This window comes from Oncorhynchus nerka, linkage group LG23 (genome assembly GCF_034236695.1).
Source record: "Oncorhynchus nerka isolate Pitt River linkage group LG23, Oner_Uvic_2.0, whole genome shotgun sequence".
Taxonomy (NCBI): Eukaryota; Metazoa; Chordata; class Actinopteri; order Salmoniformes; family Salmonidae; genus Oncorhynchus; species Oncorhynchus nerka.
In genome coordinates this window covers 43,265,061-43,278,213 of record NC_088418.1, presented here as the reverse complement: position 1 = coordinate 43,278,213, position 13,153 = coordinate 43,265,061, and the positions used below count along the sequence as shown (strand labels likewise).

The 13,153-nt window shown below is 40.9% G+C and overlaps 1 protein-coding gene across 4 annotated transcripts in view; it reads left to right on the top strand.

Annotated features, from left to right (window-relative positions):
• tbc1d22a (TBC1 domain family, member 22a) overlaps positions 1–13,153 on the top strand; it is a 181,392-nt gene that overhangs the window by 40,616 nt on the left and 127,623 nt on the right. The window lies entirely within an intron of this gene.

Sequence of the window (13,153 nt, the reverse complement as noted above, 5' to 3'; positions counted from 1 at the left end):
GTAATGGGTTACAGTACATTGCACTCAATCTGGGATTTGTCTGTCAGTAGAATCACCTTGTCTTTTGCTGATGATGGTAGCACAACAATCCAATAGGGCTATCCGATTCAGATTAGTCATCAATATCCAAATTCAATATCACCCTATCAGGTTGCGCTTCTGGCTCTCAACGGCTTGGTGTTCTGTGTTCCCTTAGACCCCCAGACTTGTCCCACAGAATGTTGAATATAGGCCTATGCTGTGCGACAGACACATGAGGGATGCAAGTGTGTGGCTTGCAAAAAGAAATGGAAAGGGAGGAGATGGAAGGAGATGCCAAATCCCTGCAACATGCCATCCTTATCCTCCCCCGAAGGATCCTGGGATATCTGAACACTCCCCCGACCTTTTAAATCCTCTCTGTCAAGATGCGGTCTGCGATAGACAGGAGAGCCTCTGAGAATCTATTCTCCACCCTCTACCGCTATTCCATAAACTTGGAGCCACATAATAAAACTTCACTCTCGACGCGTCCCCTGTGACCTTCTCTGCTCCCGATCGTGCCGTGGATATTCAATTTGTTCTTTTCCAGAGGCAGGTTAGGGCAAGCAGTAGTTCCTCCCCAGGAAAATGCCTGCTTGTCTCTTTCAAAGTTGTTAATACATTTTAATGCTGCATCACCTTCCACCCCCCCCGCCCCCAGTTGCATTTTAACACCGGACTGCACAAATTATACGTAACTGTCTCAATCATTATTAGGAAACGGAGGGAATTATAAGGTAAGAAAACAGTGAATGAGTTTTTATTTTTATATCCTCCTCAGTCTACCTCTCCCTGGGCAGTATCTCTTTACGCTTAGCTACGCTACAGTTATGTTTAGACTCATCTCTGTCTGTGCCATAAGACACAGAGGAAGCTTCCAGCCCTATGAAAAAGAAGCAGCTTTTCTGGAATAATAAAGAGCTTTTAAAGAAGAATCGTCCACTTGGGTTCCAGTGCCTGGAGGAAGTCAATTAAGTGGATTTTCAGTGTTAAAAATGGCTGAGCCGCCCGTGGCAATGTGTACACTTTCCTAATGGAGCGGAATTGTTCAATGTTAAGTGCTGGTAAAGCAGCAGCTGCAACTGGCTTTGTGGTATTGATATGGCTGCAAGGCCAGATGTGACATATATATATAGCCTGGTGTAGGGCTCATACACATAGCACAGCATGCTAGCTATAGCATTTAGGCCTATGGATCATTCTATATCAATCAAGGGCCTTTTTCCAAAGCCGTTTTTATTGATTGATTTCATATGCAATGAGAGATATAGAAACTGTATCTTGAAAATCAAATCTCTGCACTCAAAACAACTTATATTTATATATTTTTCCCTCACTAACAAAAAACATCAGCTCTCTGAGCAGCTAACCGATCGCTGCAGCTGTACATAGTCCATCTGTAAATAGCCCACCCAATCTACATACCTCATCCCCATATTGTTTTTATTTACTTTTCTGCTCTTTTGCGCACCAGTATCTCTACTTACACATCATCATCTGCTCATTTATCACTCGTGTTAATCTGCTAAATTGAAATTATTTCGCTACTATGGCCTAATTATTGCCTTACCTCCTCACGCCATTTGCACACACTGTAAATATACTTTATTTTTTCTTTGTGTTATTGACTATATGCCTGTTTATTCCATGTGTAACTCTGTTGTCTGTATCGCACTGCTTTGCTTTATCTTGGCCAGGTCGCAGTTGTAAATGAGGACTTGTTCTCAACTAACCTACCTGGTTAAATAAAGGTGAAATAAAAAAATAATAAACCGTGCCACTAAACCAGAAATGTAGCAGCTACAACCAGCTTAACTCTGGTCCAAACACTTTCATGACCATATTTCACAGCCGGGCTAACATGCCCCTTGCTGGTACTTCTCACAGAAACCATCACCATTTTATCCCCCAACACTTTCCCTGGTTGCCACTCAAAAATGTAATCTATCACTTTAAAAAAAAAAAAATCACTCCAAATACACTGATTTTGAGGTAGGGTGGCGTTTTATGCCAAGTTACCTGATTTTCATATTCTATTTTTTGGGGGCGTGATATTGTGGTGGTGCAGTGCCACCTGGTTAGCCCGGGTAGCACACACAGCCATATCTAGTTCACCTGTCTGACCTTCATCTGCCTATGTCTGTATAGTCTGTCATCCTGACTCGGAGCTGGAGCTCCACTCTGTTGGACCCTTTGTGTGGTGAGGGTTGGTGTGTGTATGTGTGTGTCTCTTGTCTTCTTGGTATCCCTCTTCTGTATATGGTGATGTCTTTCTGCATCTAGTCCTGTGTTTGTGTGTTAGTGATTTTTGCCATGAGAATTAAAACAGCAGGGCATCATCTTTAAACAAGAGCGATGACTCGTCAGGCCTCTGTGGGAGCAGACGGAGCTGCCGTCACCGTTTGAGGCGCTGTTGTTTTAATGCAAAATCAATTCTCTTCATCCTGCTGACTTCACACAACCTGCTGCACACACACACACACACACACACACACACACACACACACACACACACTGTTCAGACTTCAACAAGCCTCTCCAGTGCTCTACTAAGTAGATTTTTGTTTTTTGTAGAAAATAAAGATTTCATTTACTTCCCAAATTGATTCCTTAAGCTTATTTTTTAGTGGGAGAGCGATGGGAGAACAGATTGTGTGTTTGTGTCAGGTGCCAGCCCATGGATTGACAAAGCGATTATTGGAGAAAATAATCAACAGCAAGTTAAAGGGGGTCTTTAGATGTATCTAGGCTGGCCAGCTGTGATAGTTACCTACTGACTGTCAGCACCTTATAGTTTTACTTTCCCCTCTTCAAAAACTTCCACAAGGGCAAGGCTATTGATTCTTCTCATTTTCTGAAGCACAAGAACAGATAGTCAAATTAAATTGGCACCCTTGCATTATTCAATTTCTTTTAAGTAAAACAATAAAATGACAACTTTTAGTGTTTGCAACTGCAAATGACCTCAAACTGGAATTGAGATTTTTTTACTGTAAGGAGAAAATTAATGATTGAATATTCATATTAACTTGGTTGGAGGCAATGGTTGTCCTTTTGCTGTGTAATTTCTCACATGATAAGTTGCAGGCGCCTACATGAGTAAAAATATCCCTGGGGCCAAGTTTCCTGACATCCAGGATCTATATACTAGGTGCTGTCAGAGGAAGGCCCAAAGAATTGTCAAGGACTCCAGTCACCCAAGTCTTAGACTGTTCTCTCTGCTACTGCACGGCAAGCGGTACAGGACCTGAAGGCTCATTAACAGCTTCTACCCCCAAGCCATAAGACTGCTGAACAAATAATCAAATGGCCACCATGACTATTGACATGTACCGGTTCCCCCTGTATATAACCTCGTTATTATGTACATTTCTTGTTACGTTTTTTTTTTATTTGATTGATTCAACATTTTTTTTATTTTTAACTTTAATATTTCATTAACTCTCTCTTAAACTGCATTGCTGATTTAAGGGCTTGTAAGCATTTCGCTGTAAAGTCTACACCTGTTGTATTCGGCGCATGTGACAAATACTTTTGATATGAAATAGCTATTCAATCAGTTTTGGAAATGAATAAACAGAACATTCTTCATTGCACTCCATAGTAAAGTGTAACAGTGCCAATGTATTTGATTGCATCTGTAAGTGTGGTGGATGGAAGTTTGTTGAATTTAGTTCGAATTGCAGTGACTGAGCAATCTAACAAATCCCAGAGTGGACTGGTAGTATCATGCATGAACCAGGGGTTTGAACCTAAATGTATTATCCAATCGTTTCGTTCTGATCAAATCAAATCGAATTGTATTCACATGCGCCGAATACAACAGGTGTAGACTTCACAGTGAAATGATTACTTACGAGCCCCCAACCAACAATGCGTAATTTAAAAGCAGCTTTAAAACAAAAATAGCGAGACTATTTTTGAGAATGACACAATTATTAATTTCCAAAAAGTTTGCTGCTTCAGTGTCTTTAGATATTTTTGTCAGATGTTACTACGGAATACTGAAGTATAATTACAAGCATTTCATAAGTGTCAAAGGCTTTTATTGACAATTACTTGAAGTTGATGCAAAGAGTCAATACTTGCAGTGTTGACCCTTCTTTTTCAAGACATCTGCAATCTGCCCTGGCATGCTGTCAATTAACTTCTGGGCCACGTCCTGACTGATGGCAGCCCATTCTTGCATAATCTATGCTTGGAGTGTGTCAGAATTTGTGGGTTTTTGTTTGTCCACCCGCCTCTTGAGGATTGACCACAAGTTCTCAGTGGGACTAAGGTCTGGGGAGTTTCCTGACCATGGACCCAAAATATCGATGTTTTGTTCCCCGAGCCACTTCGTTATCACTTTTGCCTTATGGCAAGGTGCTCCATCATGCTGGAAAAGGCATTGTTCTGTTCTTGGATGGTTGGGAGAAGTTGCTCTCGGAGGATGTGTTCCTATGCAAAATTGTGAGTGAGTCCACTCCCTTGGCTGAGAAGCAACCCCACACATGAATGGTCTCAGAATGCTTTACTGTTGGCAGGACACAGGACTGATGGTAGCGCTCACCTCGTCTTCTCCGGACAAGCCTTTTTCCGGATGCCCCAAACAATCGGGAAGGGGATTCATCAGAGAAAATGACTTTACCCCAGTCCTCAGCAGTCCAATCCCTGTATCTTTTGCAGAATATTAGTCTGTCCCTGATGTTTTTCCTGGAGCGAAGTGGCTTCTTTGCTGCCCTTCTTGACACCAGGCCATCCTCCAAAGGTCTACACCTCACTGTGCGTGCAGATGCACTCACACCTACCTGCCTGCTGCCATTCCTGAGCAAGCTATGTACTGGTGGTGCCCCGATCCCGCAGCTGAATCAACTTTAGGAGATGATCCTGGCGTTTGCTGCACTTTCTTGGGCGGCCTGAAGCCTTCTTCACAACAATTGAACCGCTGGCAGCAATATCCTTGCCTGTGAAGCTCTTTTTGTGCAAAGCAATGATGACGGCACATGTTTCCTTGCAGGTAACCATGATTGACAGAGGAAGAACAATGATTCCAAGCACCACCCTCGTTTTGAAGCTTCCAGTCTGTTATTCGAACTCAATCAGCATGACAGAGTGATCTCCAGCCTTGTCCTCGTCAACACTCACACCTGTGTTAACCAGAGAATCACTGACATGTCAGCTGGTCCTTTTGTGGCAGGGCTGAAATTCATTGGAAATGTTTTTGGGGGGATTCATTTCAGGAATTTAATTTACCTAACTGTGGTTTGTGTACCTGCCTGGCTTTAGAGCACATCTGCGCACAACTATGACAGTCCTGACTCCAAAGGAAGAGACAATCCTCTTGAACCTACTTGGAACTAAATGCTTGCGCTGATCAATAATGTATTACTATTGACAGATTTTTCTCTTCACCTACCAAATTACTATGTTTAATGTGCTCTCTACTGTATCCAGCTAAACACACTGCCAGCCCACCTCCAACATTCTCTAACCACTTTGTGACTTACTCAAACTGTGCTTGTACTGTTTGACGGAGTGGTTTGAAACTTTTGAAGGACTCACTCCTTTTGACTCGCTTCTATTCATGTTCTGACTCAGTCACTGCTGAAATTTCTAAAGGTTGGTGAAGTCCAACATGTTCCATCAATAAAGTAACCAATTTCTCATCTCTCAATTCATGAATGAAACTTCCCCCCCACATCCTGAGTTAACCCTCCCGTTGTGTTCGTTTCATGTTAATTATGTGTTCCTGGTCCAAAATGACCGCCCCATTATTGCTGATTATAAATCTATAATACATATATTATCACCAAATGTTGTTAGATCTTTTTATCAACTTAAGTTCTTGTGAACGTTACATGTTTTGAACTTCTATTTGCTATTTATGGACTGTAGGCCTCATTGACCTGAGCTCATACAACTCGTTTTTGAGTTAAAAAACAATGTATGGATTATTTTGACTGTAACATACTCAGTTGAAACCTATTGTGCTATTTATCAGACTACTTTGTCAAAGTTTAACAAGGACTCTCTCCTCCTCACCAGTGTCATGATCAAAGATATGATCAAGAGCCTCGCATACAGTATATCGTTTGGTAATTGTGCCGCCTCAGAATGAATTGTGAGCAAGGCCTCAAAAAAGCTTTATATACCAGAGCTGCGAGAGAAGTTCTATATATTAATGAAGCAATGTTGAGATTGTTTGTGAGAATGCCAACAGGTGGGGAAAGATTCTTTTTGGGGGCGTTGCCATGGAAGCCAAGAAGGGGGTGGTTCACGTGCTCAAATGTGGTGGTCTGGGAGAGCAAGTGTGTCCATCTGATGAATTGGCATGTGCCTGAACTCAATTTTAGACATTGTCTCACCCATTCATTTCTAATGACCGGTCACTTTTGACCCGAAACACCCAAAGTGTTATGAAAATCATCAACATTTATTTTGTCATGGAGCCGTATGACAATCAGATTAAATGAACTACATTTTTCAGAGAGAACTTGTAAGTTGGTCCAATTCGACTGGGACACAGCAGGAGGGTTAATGGAGTTTTCAAAAGGTTTTGACCCCACCCAACCTAGCTATCCACTGCATATCTCACAGCAGTAGCACTCGGATAATACTTCTGAGTCTCTTGAAATACTTGACCTTCCTCTGTCACCAACATTAGAATAGCAACCCTCACCTCCTCCCTTTTAAGGCACATTATCAAGTCAGCGTGATTACATGGACATATGGTAATGGCCCTTATAGCCAGTGCTCAGGGGGCTGCCTGGCACACATACGTCTTGTTGTAAGAGCTATTTGTTGTGCCGTGGGAGTGAAGAATGGGCACAAGTCTCAACTGCTCCAGAGATGAATGGTTTTCTGGGGCTGTAGATTTCCAGGCAATCAATTACTGTATCACTATGGGCCTAGTCTACACCAGCAGGACTAGACATATGATGTATACTGTAGCTAGATACATTCTCACTGGAGGAGAGGTGTGTTTGTATCCGGTGTGTGCGAGTGTGTTTTCAATGTTATACCATTGTTAGGCCCTCGACCCTCTTTGCATTAATCTCTGCCCATCTGTTATTGAATGTGGGTTGATATGAAGAGAATAATATGGCCAACAACCTTAACAGTTCCCTTTTCAAATTCCTCTGCCATACTGAAACATTTGCTGATGCAGTGGACCTGTGTCAGTAGTAAAGTGCTCGAACAGTTAGGGTGTGTCCCAAATGGCCCCCTCATCCCTACATAGAGTAGTGCACTACTTTTTCCCAGCCTGGTGCCCACTGGAGCCCAGTCCGTTTTTAGCAGATTCAAAGTGATTGGAAGTTACTGTATCCCCTAACGTAGTTCCCACAATGTGTGTGGATGCATGGGTGTGTATGTGCGTGACTAGACTAGTGTATAATGCTAGGCTTGTGATGAATCGTTCTCGACTACTCACAAGGCTAGCATGGGCAGGTTTTTTTTTCTTCTCTCCAGTGAATTGATTCAAATATGTATGTTTGACTCAAAGTATAGGGTGGTATATGCTTGGGTGGTATCCAGATTATCATACCTTCAAACAGACCTTGTGCCATACTGGGATATTAGCTGTTTTCAAAACCCACTGTAATCCGAAGGTTAGCAATGCTAACAAGTACATGTAAAAATCCATAGAGAATGAGAACTAAATGCGAACGAGTGCATTGCAAGCATTTTATACAGTCATTTAATATATGAACTAAACCCTACAAGTACACAAGTAACTAAAAAAAGCTACTTAGTTTTCGGCATGCACAAAACAAATATTAAACAGCAAGGCTCTGGATCCAGGAGGGGTTTCTCTGCTGTTACCAAGTGAAGCTTGATTTTGGAAGAAGCTAACCATTTAGCTAGCGAGCTACTAAATTGGAAAACCAAATGCACGTCTTCGGAGCTTTTAGCACACTTTAGACGGGTTAACTTAATAGTTATAAGATATTTATCTGACAACCACTTACTTGTGAATTCCATATGGTATGTAACAAGATCACCTGGTGTGTGCTGCACAACAGTGAGTGACTCACAAGCAATTTCCCTCAAAAAAATGTAGGCACTGAGCAAATTTCAGGTCTGCTGAGTGCAAACTCGAACTTTGTGGAATTTCTGTGCAACTTCTGGCCCGCGTTTACTGTGAACACTGACGCTGTACTCACTTTAGGTTACAGGTATAACAGTGGCCAAGTAGGTTGCTGTGGCTATTTGATCATAATGTAGGCCTATCAGAGTTGCTTAGCATAAACTATGGAGAAAATGCATCGCAATACATTTTAGCATGGAATTAGCTGTTCTGTATTTCAGCCTACAGTAGCCAATGTGTGGTGTTCAATGAAGGCCTATATTCCATAAGACTTTTCAAAGAAATGTAGCGATTGATAGTAACCTGTTTATCCACTTGTCTCTCAGACAAGGTGACTGAACATGTTGTATTAGTTTGCAAGAAACCACTTTACAAAATGAATTGCATTATTATTCTCATACCATTATTACGGATAATCGGGCAAATTATGCTACCCTTTGCATATTGGCTGCTTATATTTTGAGACATGCTTGAATGAGCTAACACTGCCCCAAAATACAACACTGCCCCTTGCAGATAAAATGCTCTTTACCTGACTTGCATTTTCAAAGAAGGCTAGAAATGCACGTGTTGTGCTCTTGTAGGAAGCAACCACTCTGACATTGCTGACTAGAAATGAGGTATAACTGGGCTAATAACTCACTAACAGAATATGAACAAATGTACACCTGGCTACATGCAGTTGTTGGTTTGATCGCAAAACAAACGTATCTATTCGCAACCACACATTCTGTAAACACAGTCCAGTTCAAAGTGAATGGTACAGATCCAAGTATGACAATGGTCTGTTTGCGTATAGGGATACTGTAGCTCTGGTTGGTTATGATGCACCGGTCTGTGTAGAGTATGGGCCTGAGTTGTGTCAGGCAATGCAATAGAATCCTACTTCAATGCACTTTGCATAGTTTTTTTGTTTCGGTATGTTGCATTGAAAGTGACGAATATTGCGTTGATTCGTTCACAATTCACACAGCGGAGGGAAATGTTGATAGTGTTAACTAAAAGGGCTGATATTTCTTCTGTGCGTCAGTCTCGTGGGGCTGTGCGTGCTTAGAGGGAACATTGCTCACAAGGCTCCGGTCTCTCGTGTTGTGTGCTTGTAAAGTGAAACCAGGTGACTGGGGACTACTGGTCAGTGGTGGAAGAAGTACCTAATATTCATACTTGAGTAAAAGTAACGATACCTTCATAGAAAATGATTAGAGTGTAAGTCACCCAGTAAAATTCTACTTTATTTTTTACATTTTTATTTTTTTTTAGAATTTTACCCCGTTTTCTCCCCAATTTCGTGGTATCCAATTGTTTAGTAGCTACTATCTTGTCTCATCGCTACAACTCCCGTACGGGCTCAGGAGAGAGGAAGGTTGAAAGTCATGCGTCCTCCGATACACAACCCAACCTAGCCGCACTGCTTCTTAACACAGCGCGCATCCAACCCAGAAGCCAGCTGCACCAATGTGTCGGAGGAAACACCGTGCACCTGGCAACCTTGGTTAGGTGCCCGGCCCGCCACAGGAGTCGCTGGTGCAAGATGAGACAAGGATATCCCTACCGGCCAACCCCTCCCTAACCCGGACGACGCTAGGCCAATTGTGCATCGCCCCACGGACCTCCCGGTCACGACAGAGCCTGGGCGCGTAAAATTCTACTTGAGTAAAAGTATTTGCTATGAAATATACTTAAGTATAAATAACGGCCTAGGAACAGTGGGTTAACTGTCTTCTTCAGGGGCAGAACGACAGATTTGTACCTTGTCAGCTCAGGGGATTCGATCTTAAAACCTTTCTTGATGCAATTAAAGATTTTAAGTCTGGGGAAAACCCCAGGGCTGGATGGCGCATACCAGTTGAGGTATATCAACCTGTTTTTGATGTGCTCAGAGGACCTTTTTATTAGTTTTAACCACTCTTATAACAATGGTAGATAATCATACTGAACAAGGCCTGATTTCACTATTACTGAAACACGACCCAGGTGGTAAATACAGTGCATTCGGAAAGTATTCAAATGCATGGACTTTTTTCACATTTTGTTACGTTGCAGCCTTATTCTAAAATTGATTGTTGTTGTCAATCTACACACACTACCCCATAATGACAATGCAAAACAGGTTTTTAGAAATGTTTGAAAATGTATTAAAAATAAATAACTGAAAAGTATTCAGACCCTTTTCTCAGTATTTTGTTGAAGCACCTTTGGGCAGCACCAAGTGGGCTGTCCGGTGCCTTTTTCTGAGGAGTGGCTTCCGTCTGGACACTCTACCATAAAGGCTTGATGGTTGGAGTGCTGCAGAGATGGTTGTCCTTCTGGAAGGTTCTCCCGTCTCCACAGAGGAACACTAGAACTCTGTCAAGTTTTTCAACACCTTCCAGACCAACGCCCTTCTCCCATTTTTGCTCAGTTCTAGGAAGAGTCTCGGTGGTTTCAAACTTCTTCCATTTAAGAATGGAGGCCACTGTGTTCTTGGGGAGCTTCAATGCTGCAGAAATGTTTCGGCACCCTTCCCCAGATCTGTGCCTCAACACAATCCTGTCTTGGAGCTCTACGGATCGGTGTGTGCCTTTCCCAATCATGTCCAATCACTTGAAGTTACTACAGGTGGACTCCAATCGGGCAGTAGGTGGCCTAGTGGGTAGAAATGTGGGCCAGTAACCGAAAGGTTGCTTGATCGAATACCGGAGCTGACAAGGTAAAAATCTGTAATTTTGTTAGAATGACGTGGATGTCGATTTAAGGCATCCCCCTTACCTCTCTGATTCAGAGGGGTTGGGTGAAATGCGGAGGGTACATTTTCAGTTGAACCCATTCACATGTACAATTGACTCGGTATCCTCCTTTCCAATCAAGTTGTAGAAACATCTCAAGTAACATCAATGGAAACAGGATGCACCTTAGCTCAATTTCCAGTCTCCCAGCAAAAGGTCTGAATACTTATGTTAAAGTATTTGTGTTTTATTTTCATTTTTAGTACATTTGCAAACATGTCTAAACCAATTTTCATTTTGTCATTATGGGGTATTGTGTATAGATTGATGAGGAACAAAATGTGTTAAATCCATTTTAGAATAAGGGTGTAAGGAAACAAAATGTATTAAATAATTTTTAGAATAAGGCTGTAAGGAAACAAAATGTGAAAAGTCAGGTTTCTGAATGCACTATATGAAGATCCTGTCCATTAAAATTGGTGGCCCCTTACACTTCAGTGTTGTGATGCAAAAATTCTAGCAAAATGCATAGAATTAAAGTTATTTTGGGATATTATTCATCGTAATCAGGAGTATTTTCTACATGGACAATAGATTAAAGATAATATAAGACAAGTACTGGAAACAATAGAACGCTATGAAAAATCCATGAAACCAGGCCTGGTATTCATAGCTGACTTTCAAAAATACTTTTGATAAAGTGCGACTGGAATTTACATATAAATGCCTGGAATATTTCCATTTTGGAGAATCTCTTATACAATGGGTTAATGTTATGTAAAGTAACCCAAGTTGTAAAATAGTAAATAATGACTACTTCTCATAGTATTAAATTAAACTGTCAATAGGAGTAAAACAATGTTGTCCACTATCAGCATATCTATTTATTATGGCCATAGAGATGTTGGCTATTAAAATCACATCCAACAATAGTATCAAGGGGTCTAGAAAGCCAGGGCATAAATACAAAAGTGTCATTGTACGCCGATGATTCATGTTTTCTTTGAAATCCACAAATTGGATCCCTCCACAGCCTCATAGAAGATCTAGATCATTTTTCTAACTTCTTGAGGCCGATATGTGAAGCTTAATAAAGGGCAGTGATACTAGCAAGAGCAGTGTGCGGGTTTCTCGCTTTTTCTCTCATATTATTCAATTGTTTACTTGCACCTGCAACAAAGATCGCTCAGATGTGCGAGTGCCTTTTGAATGGAAAGTTAGCAAAAGTAGATGCCATCTTGCTACCATGGAAAGGACAATACCTGTCTATTTGTGGAAAAATCACCCTGATTTAACTCTTTAGTCATATCCCAGTTTACTTATTTGCGTATCGCCTTGGCTTTACATAACAACTTGTTTTTTAAATATGTGCAAAAGATTACATTTTATTTGGCATGGCAAGCCAGACAAAATTAAACGGTTATGTTTATTATGAATATGAATTTGGAGGGCAGAAATGATTAAATATTAAAGCATTAGACCTCTCACTAAAGGCTTCAGTCATACAAAAGCTATATTTATATCCGAACTGGTTCTCTAGCAGATTAGTAAGAATGGCTAACCCTGTGTTCAAGAATGGCCTTTTTCCCTTTATTCAGATTACAGCTCCAAAATAGCATTATTTTTAAAACAAGCCATAGGAAGATGCATTATCAGTTTAACCCACCAGAAAAGACAGAAATGATTACAACAAATATTTTTATGATTAACTCAAATATGCGAACTGATAGAAAAACAATTTAAAAACAATAATAATAAAAAACTAAACCGGTATGATTATTTCTAAATGATGTCATACACATGACTGGTGGAGGGAGGTATGTCACACATGCAGCTAACAAAAACATATGGAAATGTCTGCTCTATATAAATTGCAACCAACAAGTTGCAGCATTACCTCAAAGATGGAAGGGGAGAAAGTAAGAAACGTGTCTGTTGGCCTGTTGGCATTAAAGACCAAAATTGGTTAAAGAAAAGTGTGATAAATAAATAAAGTATACCAGTTTCAGTTAAGGACCAAAGAATTGGCAGCTGTGTCATATATATATTTACACTGGACCTGTTCAATGGTTTATGAACTGATACACACAACAACGCCGTATTGAACACTTAGTTTTTCAATTCAAATTGTTGTACAAATGTGGGTGATACAACCCTACCAGCTCTACAGATTTAGCTGTGAAGAGACAGAATCATTAGATCATTTGTTTAAGTACTCTCCATATGTAGCTTGTTTTTGGTCACAGGAATGGCTGAAGAAGTGCAACATTTATTTGGAGTTAACTCTGCTAATTGCATTGCTGGGTGATCTGAAAATTCAAAAGTCAATAATATGTCTATAAAATAATAATGCTCT